We start from the raw sequence: 14953 nt of genomic DNA, 5'->3' as shown, positions 1-14953 counted from the left end.
ATGAAATGAACGTCAAAATAGCATATGATAATGAGAGCTTAAACAATGTTACAATGCAGTGAACGTTTAATGAAAAGCTAGGGGGTTTATAAAAGAGATAAAGACCTTTGGTGATATGAAGATGAACAATTGTGAGAAGCAGGTTTCCTTTTCTTGGAAAGGTGATAAATCAGAACAAATTTTTAAATCTATCTCGATAGCGAAATCGATTGAAAACATAAGTTTCAGGCTACTACGTACATGTAAGATTAAAATAGATCGCACTGATATTACTGGATGTGACATTTCAGAAACCGGCGATATGTTATTTCTTCAATCGCACAAGAATAATCTGTTGAAGTATGGACCTTATGGTAAATTCCATTCCAAATCATATATCTCAGGATATTGGCAGTACAATATTTGATATGACCTTGCAGTGGTCTATTTAAATACTGTAGCTGCATACAGTGGTGGAAATGAACAAACACTTACTTAATTAATATGAATAGTGCAAAAACGCTTCAAGTGTTAAAATTAGGAGACTACTGTTACGACTTAAGCTTTCACAATGGTTCATTTATTTGTTGTATATATAACAATGGCATTAAAATATTTGCCAGCTCGAATCAAAATTTGACTAGTCTATGGCAGCTGCCCCACGCACCGAAAAATATATATAACACATACGATGTTTATAATGAAACTGACGTTTACCATTCAAATTGGCTTGATGACTCTGTTGTGTGTTACGATTTCAGTGGGCAGCTAAATTGGAAATATTCCGATTCATTACTCAAAGAATCACACGGCATTACCTTAGATTCTAATGATAACATTTATGTTGCTGCGTCTAAATCAAACCATATCGTAGTTATATCACCGGACGATTAACAGGCCAATGAGCTAATAAGAGCTAGTGACGGCATTTTAAATGCTCGTGCCATTCATTTTGATAAAACCAAAACCTTACTACTAGTAGCAAACAATGACGAATTTGCCTTTCTATTTGAGGTTTGAATAAGTAAAGCAATAAGCATGAAGCTGCTTTAAAATGATCTTTTATTTAAAGATTTTTATGAACTGAAGAATGAATAAATTAAGACATTAAACTAACAGTTGCCGTATATAACATGTATAAATTCATTTGTCATGTATTCAAGTTAATAGGAATATTTCCTTTTCCTTCATTAATGTATGAATACAACTTTCTATAGCATGTATTTATATCATGTAAAAAAATTGAATCAAGATTTTTCATTTTTCAAAGCCAAAAGTTATCAGGTGCGGAAAGTATCATCCAATACAATGAATTTTTTTCATATTTCACCTTCGAGGAAAGTTTCAAAGTAGTCACATGAATCACTCTCTCGCAACAGCCTCGACGATGCAGTTGAAGTAGCCGTCAATGCTTACATTTATTCTGTTAGGCTTGAACACGAACTTATTATGCATTTATGAGATTACAAATCCATGCATCTGACTTCAAAGCAGGATTTAAATCCCGCATTTGCCAAAACATGATCAAGTTTTTTAGATTTGAAAAACAAAACATTTCTTATCTCCCAGTTGATATGACATCCAGAGCTTGCATGTCCTATTATAATATCATTGACAGAGGGTTTCTGCTTACAAGGGAGCTTATAACCTAGGATTTCAAATTGTGAAGTTGAATTCATTCATCAAACATTTTACGGACACCATCACAATTTGGTTGACCGCTATAGAATATCTGTTTTAAAGATGACGACCACTATGTTCCAACGCCGTAAACATAATCTCGTCGTCTTTTCTTCGAATGTGACCTACCAAATTAGACTTATCACCGATTTTGTACTAACATGAACAGCACGATTGAAGCCAGATGTGTAGCAGGATCTGCTTACCATTTCTGGGCACCTGAGATCACCCCTTGTTTTGTTTAAAAGGGGTTTGTGTGCTGTTGCTTTATTTTTTAGTATTGTCTGTTTTTTTTCGACTTTAAAGTTTGAATATCACTTTGTTTTATTTCGCCTGTCTTTAAGCATTTCCAAAATGTATTATTTTTTATCAAAGTTTTATTACTGAAATGGTAATGAATGCCATTAACTCTTTTTTGTATATACCATTGAATAAGAAAGAAACTTACTGTTAAATAAAATTACGTGTTAATTTAGTGTAAAGGGTAATGAAGTCATAAGTGTCAACGAAGGCAAAATGTAAAGAACAGTATAGATTAAAACAAATTATTGGAAACACGCTACCTAAAAGGGGGACTGACAGGTTGATATCATTGGTTTAAATAATTATAAATCATATGTCCTGCAATATGAAATTTGAAATATTGTTGAAAATTATCATGAATCTGCAATGTATTCACTTAATTGTAATTACTCTGCTCTTCCTGCTTGGCAATACAATCATGTGTTTGCGTTAATAAAGAAGTGGAAAACATATGTCCTGTAATATGATAAATGGAATGTTTTTGAAAATTATCATGAATCAGCAATAATCATTGTATTCAATTGATTTGTATTACTCTGCTCTGTTTACTTGACAATAAAATCATGTGTAAGTGTTAAAGATTTATATGCGTTAAATAAGAAAAAAAAAACAAGAAGAAGAAAGAAAAAAGGGAATAATAAAAATAAGCAATTAAACTGGAAAACTATCATTCAATATTTGTGTCATAAAGTATTAAGTATATCCTCTACACTAACCACCGGAATTAATAGATTAAGTACGGTTATTGTCGTTTATTAACAGAACAAATTAACAAATACGGCCATATTACTGTCGCATGATAAAACTGGAAAAGTTATAAGGCAAGGTTATTTCCTCGATTTCGAAATTTCTTTTTTTTTTGTCCCACAGAAGGTACAAAATACACTATCGAAAGTTCAGGGAAATGTTTAAAGTTTTCGCCCTCACGCAATAACTGTAGTGAGGTACTTTCAGTAACTGCGAATACTCTTCTTTTTTGTGCTTTGTTTCTTTGTGTTCATGTTAGTGGTACTTTGTGCCTCGTATCGATCTTTTGAAATACGCCAATTACAAATGAATTTTACAGTTTTTTCTGATGCTGTGCTGTTATAGTTCTGTCCCAGGTTCGGGGAGGGTTGATCGCTCACAAACATGTGCAACCCCGGCACATTCTGTATGAGCCTGTCTAAAGTCAGGAGCCTCTAGTAGAGTGGTTGTCGTTGGTTCATGTCTGTCATATTTGTTTTTCGTAAATGGTTTTGTTATAAATAAGCTCTTAGTTTTTCTCGTTTGAATTGTTTCACATTTTTCATATCGAAGTCTTATATAGCCGACTATACGGTATGGGTTTTTATCATCGTTGAAGGTCGTACGGTAGCCTATCATTTCTTACTACCGCTGAACTTAAACTCTGGTGGCTGGTGGATAGTTGTCTCATTGACAATCATATCACGTGTCGTCATTTTTATATTTATTGATTTGAATAGATAATAAAGGGACATTTGAATATTCAACTAGTCAAACAGTGCATTGGGAAGTACCAAAACCTAATAAATGTATATGTCATTAGATTTTATTATTCTGTTTTATCAACTTCAAACACTTTTTTGGTGGCGTCTTTGTTAGACATATGTGTATAAAATTGAGAATTGAAATGGGGAATGTGTCAAAGAGACAACAACCCGACCAACGAGCAGAAAACAGCCCAAGTCCACCAATGGGTCTTCAACACAGCGGGCTTCAGCTTGCTCCTAAACAAAAATGTGTACTACTTCAGTGAAAATGGACGACACACTTAACTCCGAAACATATAAATGAACTAAAATTTAAAAAAACATACAAGACTAACAAAGGCCAGAGGCTCCTGACTTGAGACAGGCGCAAAAATGCGGCGGGGTTAAACATGTTTTGAGAGATCTCAACACTCCCCTGTCCGATGTCAGAATAGGTAACAGAAGAAACTATTAGAAGCAAAATGACAATGATATGTTTGTTTTGTTTTTTTTTCAATGACTTGTGTTGGAAATTGAAGAGTTAAACGATATAGAGAGAACAGTATAGATTTTTTGAATAAAAATAATTTAAGAAAAAAATACCTGAAGGGATGGGATATCTGACAGGTTAATCTCATTGGTTTAATTTATCATAAAACATATGTCCTGAAATAAGAAATAGGTCATTGAAAATTATCAGCAATAGTCATTGTATTTAATTGATTTTAATTACTCTGCTCTTCTTAGTTAACAAAACAATTGTCTGTATACGGTAATTAAAGGTTGCAATTCTGCAAATATAGACAATGCAATTTCCCATAGGAACTCCCTTTGCGGCTAAAACTGTGACACTTTTACTATGAATTTTCGTGAACAATAATATCCTAGAACGGAAAGTTTATATGCACTACTATTTGATTCAAAGGTCAAAATATAGGGCTGTGCGGCATATTTTCAACATTTATATGCCCTGAACTTCTAAGAGTTTAAACTTATACTAAAATTCTATACTACCCTTACCTCCATTTTTGCACCTCCTAAGAATTAAAATTTAGGCGCTACCATGTTTTTTCTATACTGGTTACATTCCCAAGTGATGTCTCTATGAGATGAAACACAGAGATCATAAATGGGAACCAGTACGTTAACAAATTAACATATCTATGAATATTATATATCTCCCCAAAAGAGGCGTGGTTTGAGAAACAGCTGTATTTACAAAGTGCAACCTATAAAGAGGAAAACAGAAAGAAGGAAGTAAAAAGGATTTATGAAAATAAGCAACTCAACTGGTCAACTATTATTCAATATATGTTTAATAAAGTATGAAGTATTTCCTCTACAGTAATCACTGGAATAATAGACCAGTTATGGTCATTACCGTACGTGTATCAATTATGATTCATCTTAACGAATTGGCGCCTGTTAAAACGCTTAAATCCGCCGCTAAGTCAGGAGCCTGTTGTTCAGTGGTTGTCATTTGTTGGTGTTGTTCATAAGTGTCTCGTTTCTCGTTTTTTATATAGTTGAGACCGTTGGTTTTCCTGTTTGAATTGTTAAACACTAGTCTTTTTGGGGCCCTTTATAGCTTGTTGTTCGGTGTGAGCCAAGGCTCCGTGTTGAAGGCCGTACTTTGACATATAGTTGTTTACTTTTGAACACATTGTGAAGGATGGATAGTTGTCTCATTGGCACTCATACCACATCTTCTTATGTATAAATACGGATGTATTTACACCACCCAATTTTCTCCACACAAGCATGTGCATCTGGAAAAGTGTTACGACGGGTGCCACATGTGCAGCAGGACCTGCTTACCCTTCTGAAGCACCTGAGATCACCCCCTAGTTAAGTGTTTACTGTTGTTTGCCTGTTTGTCTGTTTCTTTTTTAGCCATGGCATTGTCAGTTTATCTTCGACTTAGGAGTTTGAGTATCCCTTTGGTACCTCTTTTACGACAAGGCATGACATGGATGAATAAAATCTAAAGGAGTTTATGTTTAAAGCAATCAATCACTTTCCTTGACTTTGAAATTTCTTTTCGTTTTGTTTTTATAGAAGATGCAAGAATAAACTTTTGGTTTTTCTGTTTGAATGGTTTTACACTAGTCTTTTTTTGGGGCTCTTTTTAGCTTGTTGTTCGTTGTGAGCCAAGGCTCCGTGTTGAAGGCCGTACTATGACCTATAATGGTTTACTTTTACAAATTGTGACTTGGATGGAGAGTTGTCTCATTGGCAATCATACCACATCTTCTTAAATCTATTAGTTGGAAATAATGTTTGAAATAACGAATTGTATTATTTTACATAGTCAGTATAGTGGAAGTTAAACCTCTGAAATAGTTATGTGTCCTTCTTTTATTGATCATTTACACACTTGTGTACAGGTAAAATCAATAAGCATAGATAGTAACGTTTTAATGTATGAGGATACACAACAGCTCAAAGTTGTACGCTGTAACCATCAGGTAGAACGGTGAAAACAATGGTTCTATATTTCATCATAAATCAATCTGTACACAAAGTGTGACGGCCTTTAAAAAGAGATATCAGAATCATTGTTGTTTTACCAAGCAAAGGTCACATTAGTAAAGAATTATAAGATTGATTTTTAATTGAACCAAAAAATGATACTTACTAGGATATTCACAAGTAAGCGTATGGTGTCATTGGTCGGATAATAACGCGTACATTTATATTGCGCGTCAAACACGTATATTGTGGAAATGTACTCTTAAAAATGTACCACTTTAGAAGATACGTGTATCTTTACGCTTACATGATTTAGTCGATTATAGGGGGATGAACTTTACAACACTATATCTTAGGAGCTGCTGACCTTTCCCTACCACCTAAGTACATACTATTAAACAAGTGGACAATAAGGAAAGTGTGGCAGGAAATAAACTAATTTAGATGTATTCACATTAGATAAGTGACAATAAGTTTAAATATTGATTAAAAAGGAATCCATACTACCCTACAGCCTGTTTTGAAGTCTTATTCATATATTTAAAATAAGGTGTAGGAATCTAATGTTTGATTAAGAAAAGACGTTGAAAAAAGCTTATCGTTTTTTTTTATGTTGGTACTTTAAAACTACCTGCTACTACAAAAACTTTGAATTTTTAAACATAAGCTTCAGAAAGTAATGATGAAACTGGTTTTCATTTAATTGTTTTCTTTTAATGGGGCTGGGGGAGGATAGGGGGGGGGGTCATTTCAACACGTTAAATTACCTGCCACAAAGCTTTGACGTTTTAAACAGCAATGTAACGAATAACTTGTTGTCACACGCATAAATATTTCGATATGAAATAAAATAGCAATGTTAAGTAAACTTAATGATCACAAAGTTTAACTGATCTTTGAGGCATGCAAGGTGCTGATTTCGTATTACAAATTTCAGAAATGTAAGCTTTTATAAAGGGTTTTTAACTTTTCAAAATTATAAACATTTAGGACTAAGAGTATTAGCTAAAAAAGCACAACGATACAAAATATTTAAGCGTTTACATAGCTTGTATTTCAGTGGTGACGTCATCATCGCCCATATTGACCCAATTTTGAATAAAATTAACGAAAACTAATACACTGTTGTTAGAGACAGACAGAAAATTGCAATGAAGGCCTTTTGCAGGAAAATATTTTTCAAGTGAAATTAACGCTCAAAAAGTTGGTGAATTTTCTCTAATCAAGCTGATACATCAAATTAAATTTTTATAGTTTTCATATACATAGAAAGTCCACGAGAAATTCAAACGACAAATAGTTCATGTGAAAATCATGTGAAGTGATATTAAGTCGATATTAGCGTGAATTTCATTTGAAATTTAGCCAACATTAACACCAATACTCATGCCTATTATATTGACTTATACTCTAAAATTTTATTTCAAAGTATATCAAAATTTTAAACGTTCGATAAGAAACAACACAGGGGATTAAATTTTTATAAACTATGAACATTTTGTTATTTTTTTGGACTATATATGCCATCATATGAACAATCGACATGAACTCCAAAAAATGGCAATGAGCATTTAAGCCCGATATGTATTGTAAATATATGTATAAATGTAAGTAGACAAACATTGAATCGCAAATAAACATATTTAATAGCACAATGACGATTTACCCTGTTCTGTTTGATTCATATCAGAAGTAAGGAAAATAATGTAAATCAAAGTGAGAAAATTATCTGTTTACGAGTGACTTTTTGCGATCTGAATTATTAACGAAATCGGTGTTCCTGTTGCATTGACATAAAAAGTTCCATATTCAAACAAGACTGAATAAAAGTGACACGTAAATAACTTATCATCGCAGTTGTGAGCCTATTTTGACAAAATTGAACCATACTGACTGCTAATAGCACAGCATGACTCAATACATTCTTGTAAATGATAAAACAAAACAAACAACAAAACTGATTTCTTTCAACATTTAAAATATGCCGCAATAACGCAAAATAAGGTTTATAGAATTTCTCGTGAAATTCACGTCAACGAAATTTGGCATTTTTGTCGAGCCTGCGACATTTATTTCGCGAAAGCGAGACAAAGCGATCCTAGATTCCTTCGTTGGCGTCGTCTACATTTAGGTTCAGTCTGTGGTTAAAATTGTTTTAGACATCAATAATTTTGTCTACCTTCATGGAGTTTTATGAAATTTTGAGAGAAGCTTGTTTATGGACATTATCCAGATGTTTGAACAAATTTATTTTCATTTTTTTCCATTATTTTACTGATAAATTGACTTTTTGAACATTAATGCTATCTTTTTAATATTACAAAAAACGTTAGGGTTTAAAACTTTGCATGCACTTATCAAGTAGTTTTATCCTTAGATAACATGATTTTGAAATATTTCAATTTTGTGTTCGAATAGGTCCTTCATTTTTTTTTAAAATCATTTTGTAAAAAAACTAGTTCTAGTGGATTGTAGGACTTGTTAGGCTTATATAAGCCAAAACGATAAGAACAATCTTTTAAGTTTTTGTTGGATCAACGAAAAACAGATATTTTAGCTTTTTAGTGAACAGAAATTTCTAAATTAATATTTTTTTCTAGATTCAAAGAGCGGATTGTAGATGCAGAAAATTCGATACAATAAGACACCAAATTTGACCTCATCTAAGACAAGCTGTTTTCAGTTATGGCCACTAATGAAATTGTATCATTCTGCGACATTTGTCAAAGCAGGGATGTTAATAAGTTAGCGGAAGAATACTGTCCGCAATGTGAAGAGGCTCTTTGTGGAGACTGTAAACATCATTATAAAATATCGAGATCGGCAAAATCACACCAGACAATCTCTATAGAAAAATACAACAAATTACCATCTTTCATCAAGCAAATTAAGCATAACTGTTAGGAGCATAACTGCTTTCTTGAATTGTATTGTAAACCTCATGATTCTCTTTGCTGTAAACTTTGTTTGATATCAGGTCATAAGGAATGCAAGGAAACTACATTCATTGAAGATTTGCTTACGCCATCTGCAGGACATCAGCCAGCAGCTTTAGAAAACATTGCAAAAGTTCTGAATGATCTGGAAATCAACATTTCGTCCGCATTTAAGGACAGAAATCGAAATGTGACAGAATTACGTGAACATAAGCAGGTGATTGTAGAACGAATTAAAGAAAAACGTAAAGAAATAAATACAAGGTTAGACAATTTAGAAAGAGTATTACTAGAAAAGGCATCTGCACTGGAGAAAGAAGACTGTCGGAAAATAGAAGAAGTAATAGCAAAAATGGAGACCGAATAAAAGGAAGTTGATGAAATTCAAAAAGATGTCAAATCTGTAAAAATGTTTGCATCCAATATACAAATCATCATGAGAGCAAAGGCATTCCAGGAAAATGTTTCAACAAATGAAATTAACGTCCAAAAACAATTGTAGTTTGAATAATGTGACAATGGAATGTAAGTTTAATGATAAAAAGGAGGGGTTAATAAACGAAGGAAAAACATTTGGTGATATAGAAATTGACATTTGTGAAAAGCATGTTTCATTTTCATGGAAAGGTGACAAATCAGCACAAATTTTGAAACCTATGTCGGGAGACAAATCGATTAAAAACATAAGCGTCAGACTAGTGCGTAAGATTGACATAAGGTCGCAATGGTCTTTCTGAATGTGCCATGTCAGAAGCTGGAAACGTTTTTTTTTCTACAAAGAAACAAAAATAAGCTTATTAAATATGGGCAAAAAAGTGAATTCCATTCCGAATCATGGATCAACGCTAAAACAAGCGGCATTGGTTATGACCTTTCAGTGATTGATTCTAACACTGTAGCTGTATCCAGTGGTGGAAATGACTCACAACAGATTTACTTAATTGATATGGATAGTGTAAAATCGCGTCAAGTGTTTAATCTAGGTAACTACTGTTACGGCGTAAGCCATCACAATGGTTCATTTATTTGTTGCACATATAACAGTGGCATTAAAATATTGACGAACGTCCGGATGCTGCCTAATGCACCACAACAGGTAGATCATACCTACGTTACTTCAAATGAAAATAACAAATTTTTCATTCAAACTGTCATGATAACTCTGTCGTATGTTACGATTACAATGGACAGGTACAATGGAAATATGCCGATTCAATGCTAAGAAAACCATATGGCATCACCGTATATTATAATGCCAACATTTATGTTGCTTGTTATGAACAATATCGTAGTGATATCCAAAGGTGGAAAGCAGGCAAAAGAACTTATTGGAGCTAGTGACGGGATGTCAAATCCACGCGCCATTTTTTTGTTGAAAAAAGCAAAAACCTACTTCTTGTCACAAACTCTAAGGAAGTCGCATTCCTTTATGACGTTACATAAAACTGCTTTCTCACAATAAACCTTCCACTACTGGAAGCACATTTTCCCTACCTTATTATCAAATTGAAAACATAGTAAAAGAATTTTCTGTTTTTCAAACTTACAGAATTAAACACAGTTTTTGGACTTCATTGAATTATAAAGTGGTCCAATTCCTCACAACGTTATTTTAGGCATCAATGCGAAGTTTATGAGAGTATTAGTCCAGTTTACACATATATCAAATCCGATAAACGCATTTAATCAATATAATTTTCTAACTGTTTGGTGAATGGTCAACCGTCAATTGTAAATTCTGATAACCTTGTTCAATTGTGAACGTGTCAAATTTTTTCAAGTCGATATATTGTTAACGAAAGAAGTCGAATGAACAAATTTGAATAATATATTTCGCATACATCTTTCTACAGAGACATATGTTTAAACCATTGTAAACACATCAAACAGAGCATTTTTAAAGCTTTAATTTGTGTTTCACAAATTAAATTAGATTAAAATGTTCACTTTTTCCTCCCGCAGGTCATAGCTGTTGACCATTGATATTGCGACACTTGACAAAAACAGAAAGTTTTCTAAGTGACTGTTTATTTCCGGATTGGACTAAATAGCGATAAAGGGTATTTAAAAAGGTAGAATATCTTAAGAATCCATAACTAATATGTCTGAGGTTTCAGAACGGCGTATGACAGTTGTTCTTGCCCTCATTTACACATATGGCAAATTGTAAGGTACTTTAGTAATGAGATTTAAATGTGTCTTGCCCTTTTTAATCAATTACTTCCCTTGACTGTAGGTTCAATGTTATAACTTAGATTAAATATACGAATACAATTAATCAAGACAGCTTCATTAGGCGCATAATAATAAATATCGTGTTTAAATTCCGAAGAAATAGCTTAAAATTGGCAGCTTTATGCAATGGAAGTTTGGTCGAAAATACTATAGTAATTGCAATACGATTACACTTCCATTTTTAAACTAAAAGGCCTAATGTTTTCAGTGTTCATTTGAACACGATACGAAAGGCAAATAACTTATACAATTCACTATATTCGGACAATTTTTTGACGAGACATTAAGGTTTGCATATCTGCAAATTTATTTAACGAGAATGTGTAATCGTCTATAATCCTGTTAAAATGACAGTCGCCAAAAATAAAATCATTATTGTCGCTATCTAAATAAACAAATACTCAAAATTTTGCGATATGGTTGTTCAAAGACCACTGAATAACTTTGTAGGTCTTATCAGCAACGTTCTTCATCACAAGGAGGTTACATGATGAAAAGAGGAAATTCCTTCCACTTCAGTTTTCAAATAAAGGAATTGATGCAATCAACATCAGCAAGCAACGTTCTTCATCACAAGGAGGTAACATCTAAAATTCCACTTTATTTTCAAAATCAGTCTGTTCCTATTGTATCCTACAGTTACACCAAAACCAATGCACCTAAAGTATTTAACTATAAGCAAGCATTGCAGGACCTTGATGTAGAAGAATACCTAAAAAACCCTCTGAAATGTGACTGTTCCCACTCGCCTTATATTTACAGCCCCTCTGGTCATGTATTTACTGGGGATCTAAACATAATTCAACATGAACATACTGTGGATTAATTTATTTTCGTCGGTACCAATTTTCGTGGATTAAGGAAAAACTAACATGTTCGTGGATATTTAATTTCGTGGTTTTGCCGAAGACTGCATACAAGCCTATAAAAAATTTGTAATTCGTTGAACATTTGTATTCGTGGTTCACGTGTACCCCGAAATCAACAAAAATTAGTATCCAACGAACAATAATAAATCCACAGTATCCGAAAGGTGATATTTCAAGGTCCTAAGTTCAGATAACCCAATCACATCAATTGGAACCATAACTTCAAAATAATTATGGATTCCATTGAAGACTACGCCAGGGTATGGGCTAAACGAGAAGTTAAACTGGACACTTTTGTCAGATTGGGTCAAAACAGTCAGGTCTCTGATAAAACGTCGAATTTATAAGTTGAAAAACTGTGTGAATGATCGACCAAAGTCCGTTGTCAGAGACAAAGAAGCTGTGAAATGTTTATCATCTCTTCACGATAAATATGTTGTTGTTCCTGCAGACAAAGCTTCAAACAATTGTCTTTGCATGTAAATCGTACTACTACGAGTGTCGTGTAAAAGAATTAGGAATAAATGAGTACTCAGGTAATCCCACATACAAAAACATATCATTGGACAATGATGAGATTTTGGCGAATCATAAGTCCTTCATGGCTTCAATGAACATTACATTAAATAGCAAATCTGAGGACTTACCTTGTTTGTATTGGATACCTAAGCTTCACAAAATTCCGTACAAACAACACTACATTGCCGGCTCATCTGCATGTTCTACAAAAGAATTGTCCATTAGATTGACAAAAATTCTGTTCACAGTAATAGAGGGTCTTCAAAAATACTGTGAAACTGTTTACTCACGTAGTGGTATTAACAATATGTGGATTCTTAAAAACTCTAAATAACTTCTGCATAATTTTAAATCTCGATCTTCCTCTGAAATTAATTTTATCAAAACTTTTGATTTTTCAAATCTGTATACCACCATTCCCCATGTGAAATTGATAAATCGTCTAAAGGAAATAATCCACAATGCTTTTCAATATAAGAATGCTAGCATAGGCTATACATTTATTTCTTTGGGATACAATACGGCATATTTTGTTAATTATGAACAAAAAGGTAAATGCTACACAAAGGAACAAGTGATCAGTTTGCTAGAGTTTCTTATTGACAACATTTTGTTGAGTTTGGAGGTAGACTTTTTCAGCAATTGTCGGCATTCCTATAGGAACGAACCGTGCGCCTCTCCTTGCCGACCTTTTCTTATTTTCATATGAGTCGGAGTTCCTAAGACACTTGTCAAACACAAGAAGATGAAAGAAGCCAGATCATTTAATTTCGCATTCAGATATATTGATGATGTTCTTTCCATTAACAATCCAAACTTTCTGATTGGGTTTCATTTATATATCCTCCAGAACTACAAATTAAAGAAACAACAGACACGACTTCCTCTGTCTCATTTTTTAGACTTATACCTCGAATTTGACATAAACGGTCATCTTAGTACCAGAATCTATGACAAACGAGCCGATTTTAATTTTGAAATTATCAATTTTCCCCACCTAAGTAGCAATAAATCAACTTCACCTGCATATGGGTATACATTTTCCAACTCATTTGGTATTCGAGAGCTTGCAGCTGCTATCCCAGGCTTTATAAAACAGCACTAGTGTCTGTGCAGAAAGATGATGAACCAGGATTATCTCAAAGAACGCCTCGTCCTTGTTCTAAAAAAATTCAACGGAAGATACCAAGACCTTTTTGATTAATATTCCGTATTGAAGTATAGATTTTAGGTACTGACGTTGTTTATCATCTTAATAACGTGTTATAGTGTTCTTTAATTTGTCTTTGTAAATTATTAACCTTTACTGTTTGGTCCATTTTTGGTATTATCCTTTTGCCTTGGCTCGGTATTTATGCATCCCGCCAATGTGTTGTTGTACTGTGTTCATTTTTTTGTATTCTTGTCTTTCATTTTTGCTTATGTGCTTTGTCTATATGCCATTTTGTTTTTCTGTGTTGACATATCTGTTTGTTTTATAGTGATTAAGATTATAGCACAATGTTGACTGCTGTACTCCTATTTTTGACATTTTTACCTATTGTATCTGTTTGTTTTGTTCACACATTGTTGTCATTATAATGGAATTACATGCGACTGTCATACAAGTGAGAGGTTTAGCTAGCTATAAAACCAGGTTTAATCCACCATTTTCGACATAAGGAAATGCCTGTACCAAGTCAGGCATATGACAGTTGTTGTCCATTCGTTTGATGTGTTTGTAAGTATTGTAATTTTCATTGTTATTAATACATGTTATATCAGTATTACAAACCTAATCTTTAACTCTATCCTATTTTTTGGACATTTATAGAAATTTAAATGTGACGTCACACTGTGCGTCGATTTCTTCGGCTAACATAGAATACGTTGTTCGGCTGTGCCTTTTTTATGTTTTGGTTTAGGTTGTTTTATGTATTCGTTATTATTCTGTAGTTAGTCACCACATCCGTGTTAACATGTATATCTATTATATAGTCCTTTTTATAAATGTACTGTTTGCAAAAGTATGAATTATTCTAAATACTAAGGATTTTCTTATCCAAGGCATATAGCCTTAGCCGTATTTGGCACAATTTTTTGGAACTTTTGGTCCTCATTGCTCTTCAACTTTGTACTTGTTTTGGCTTTCGGGCTTTTTGGATCTGAGCGTCACTGATGGGTCTTATGTAGACGAAACGCGCGTCTGGCGTATTAAATTATAAGCCTGGTACCTTTTGATAGCTATTATTTGTGTGTGTCTCTGTCCTGTATGTTCTCCCGATTATTTGTATTTTAGTCATGTCATGTAATCTTGTCATTTTAATGTTATATTTAGCATTGCCATAAAAGTGGGAGGTTTGGCATGCCACAAAACCAGGTTCAACCCACCAATTTTTCTTAAAATATCCTGTATTAAGTCAGAAAAATGGTTATTGTTATATTATAGTTCGTTTCTCTGTGTGTTGCATTTTAGTGTTGAGTTTCTGTTGTGTCGTTGTTTTCATCT

This window comes from Mytilus californianus, unplaced genomic scaffold (genome assembly GCF_021869535.1).
Source record: "Mytilus californianus isolate M0D057914Y unplaced genomic scaffold, xbMytCali1.0.p SCAF_10, whole genome shotgun sequence".
Lineage (NCBI taxonomy): Eukaryota > Metazoa > Mollusca > Bivalvia > Mytilida > Mytilidae > Mytilus > Mytilus californianus.
This window is presented reverse-complemented; position numbering follows the sequence as displayed.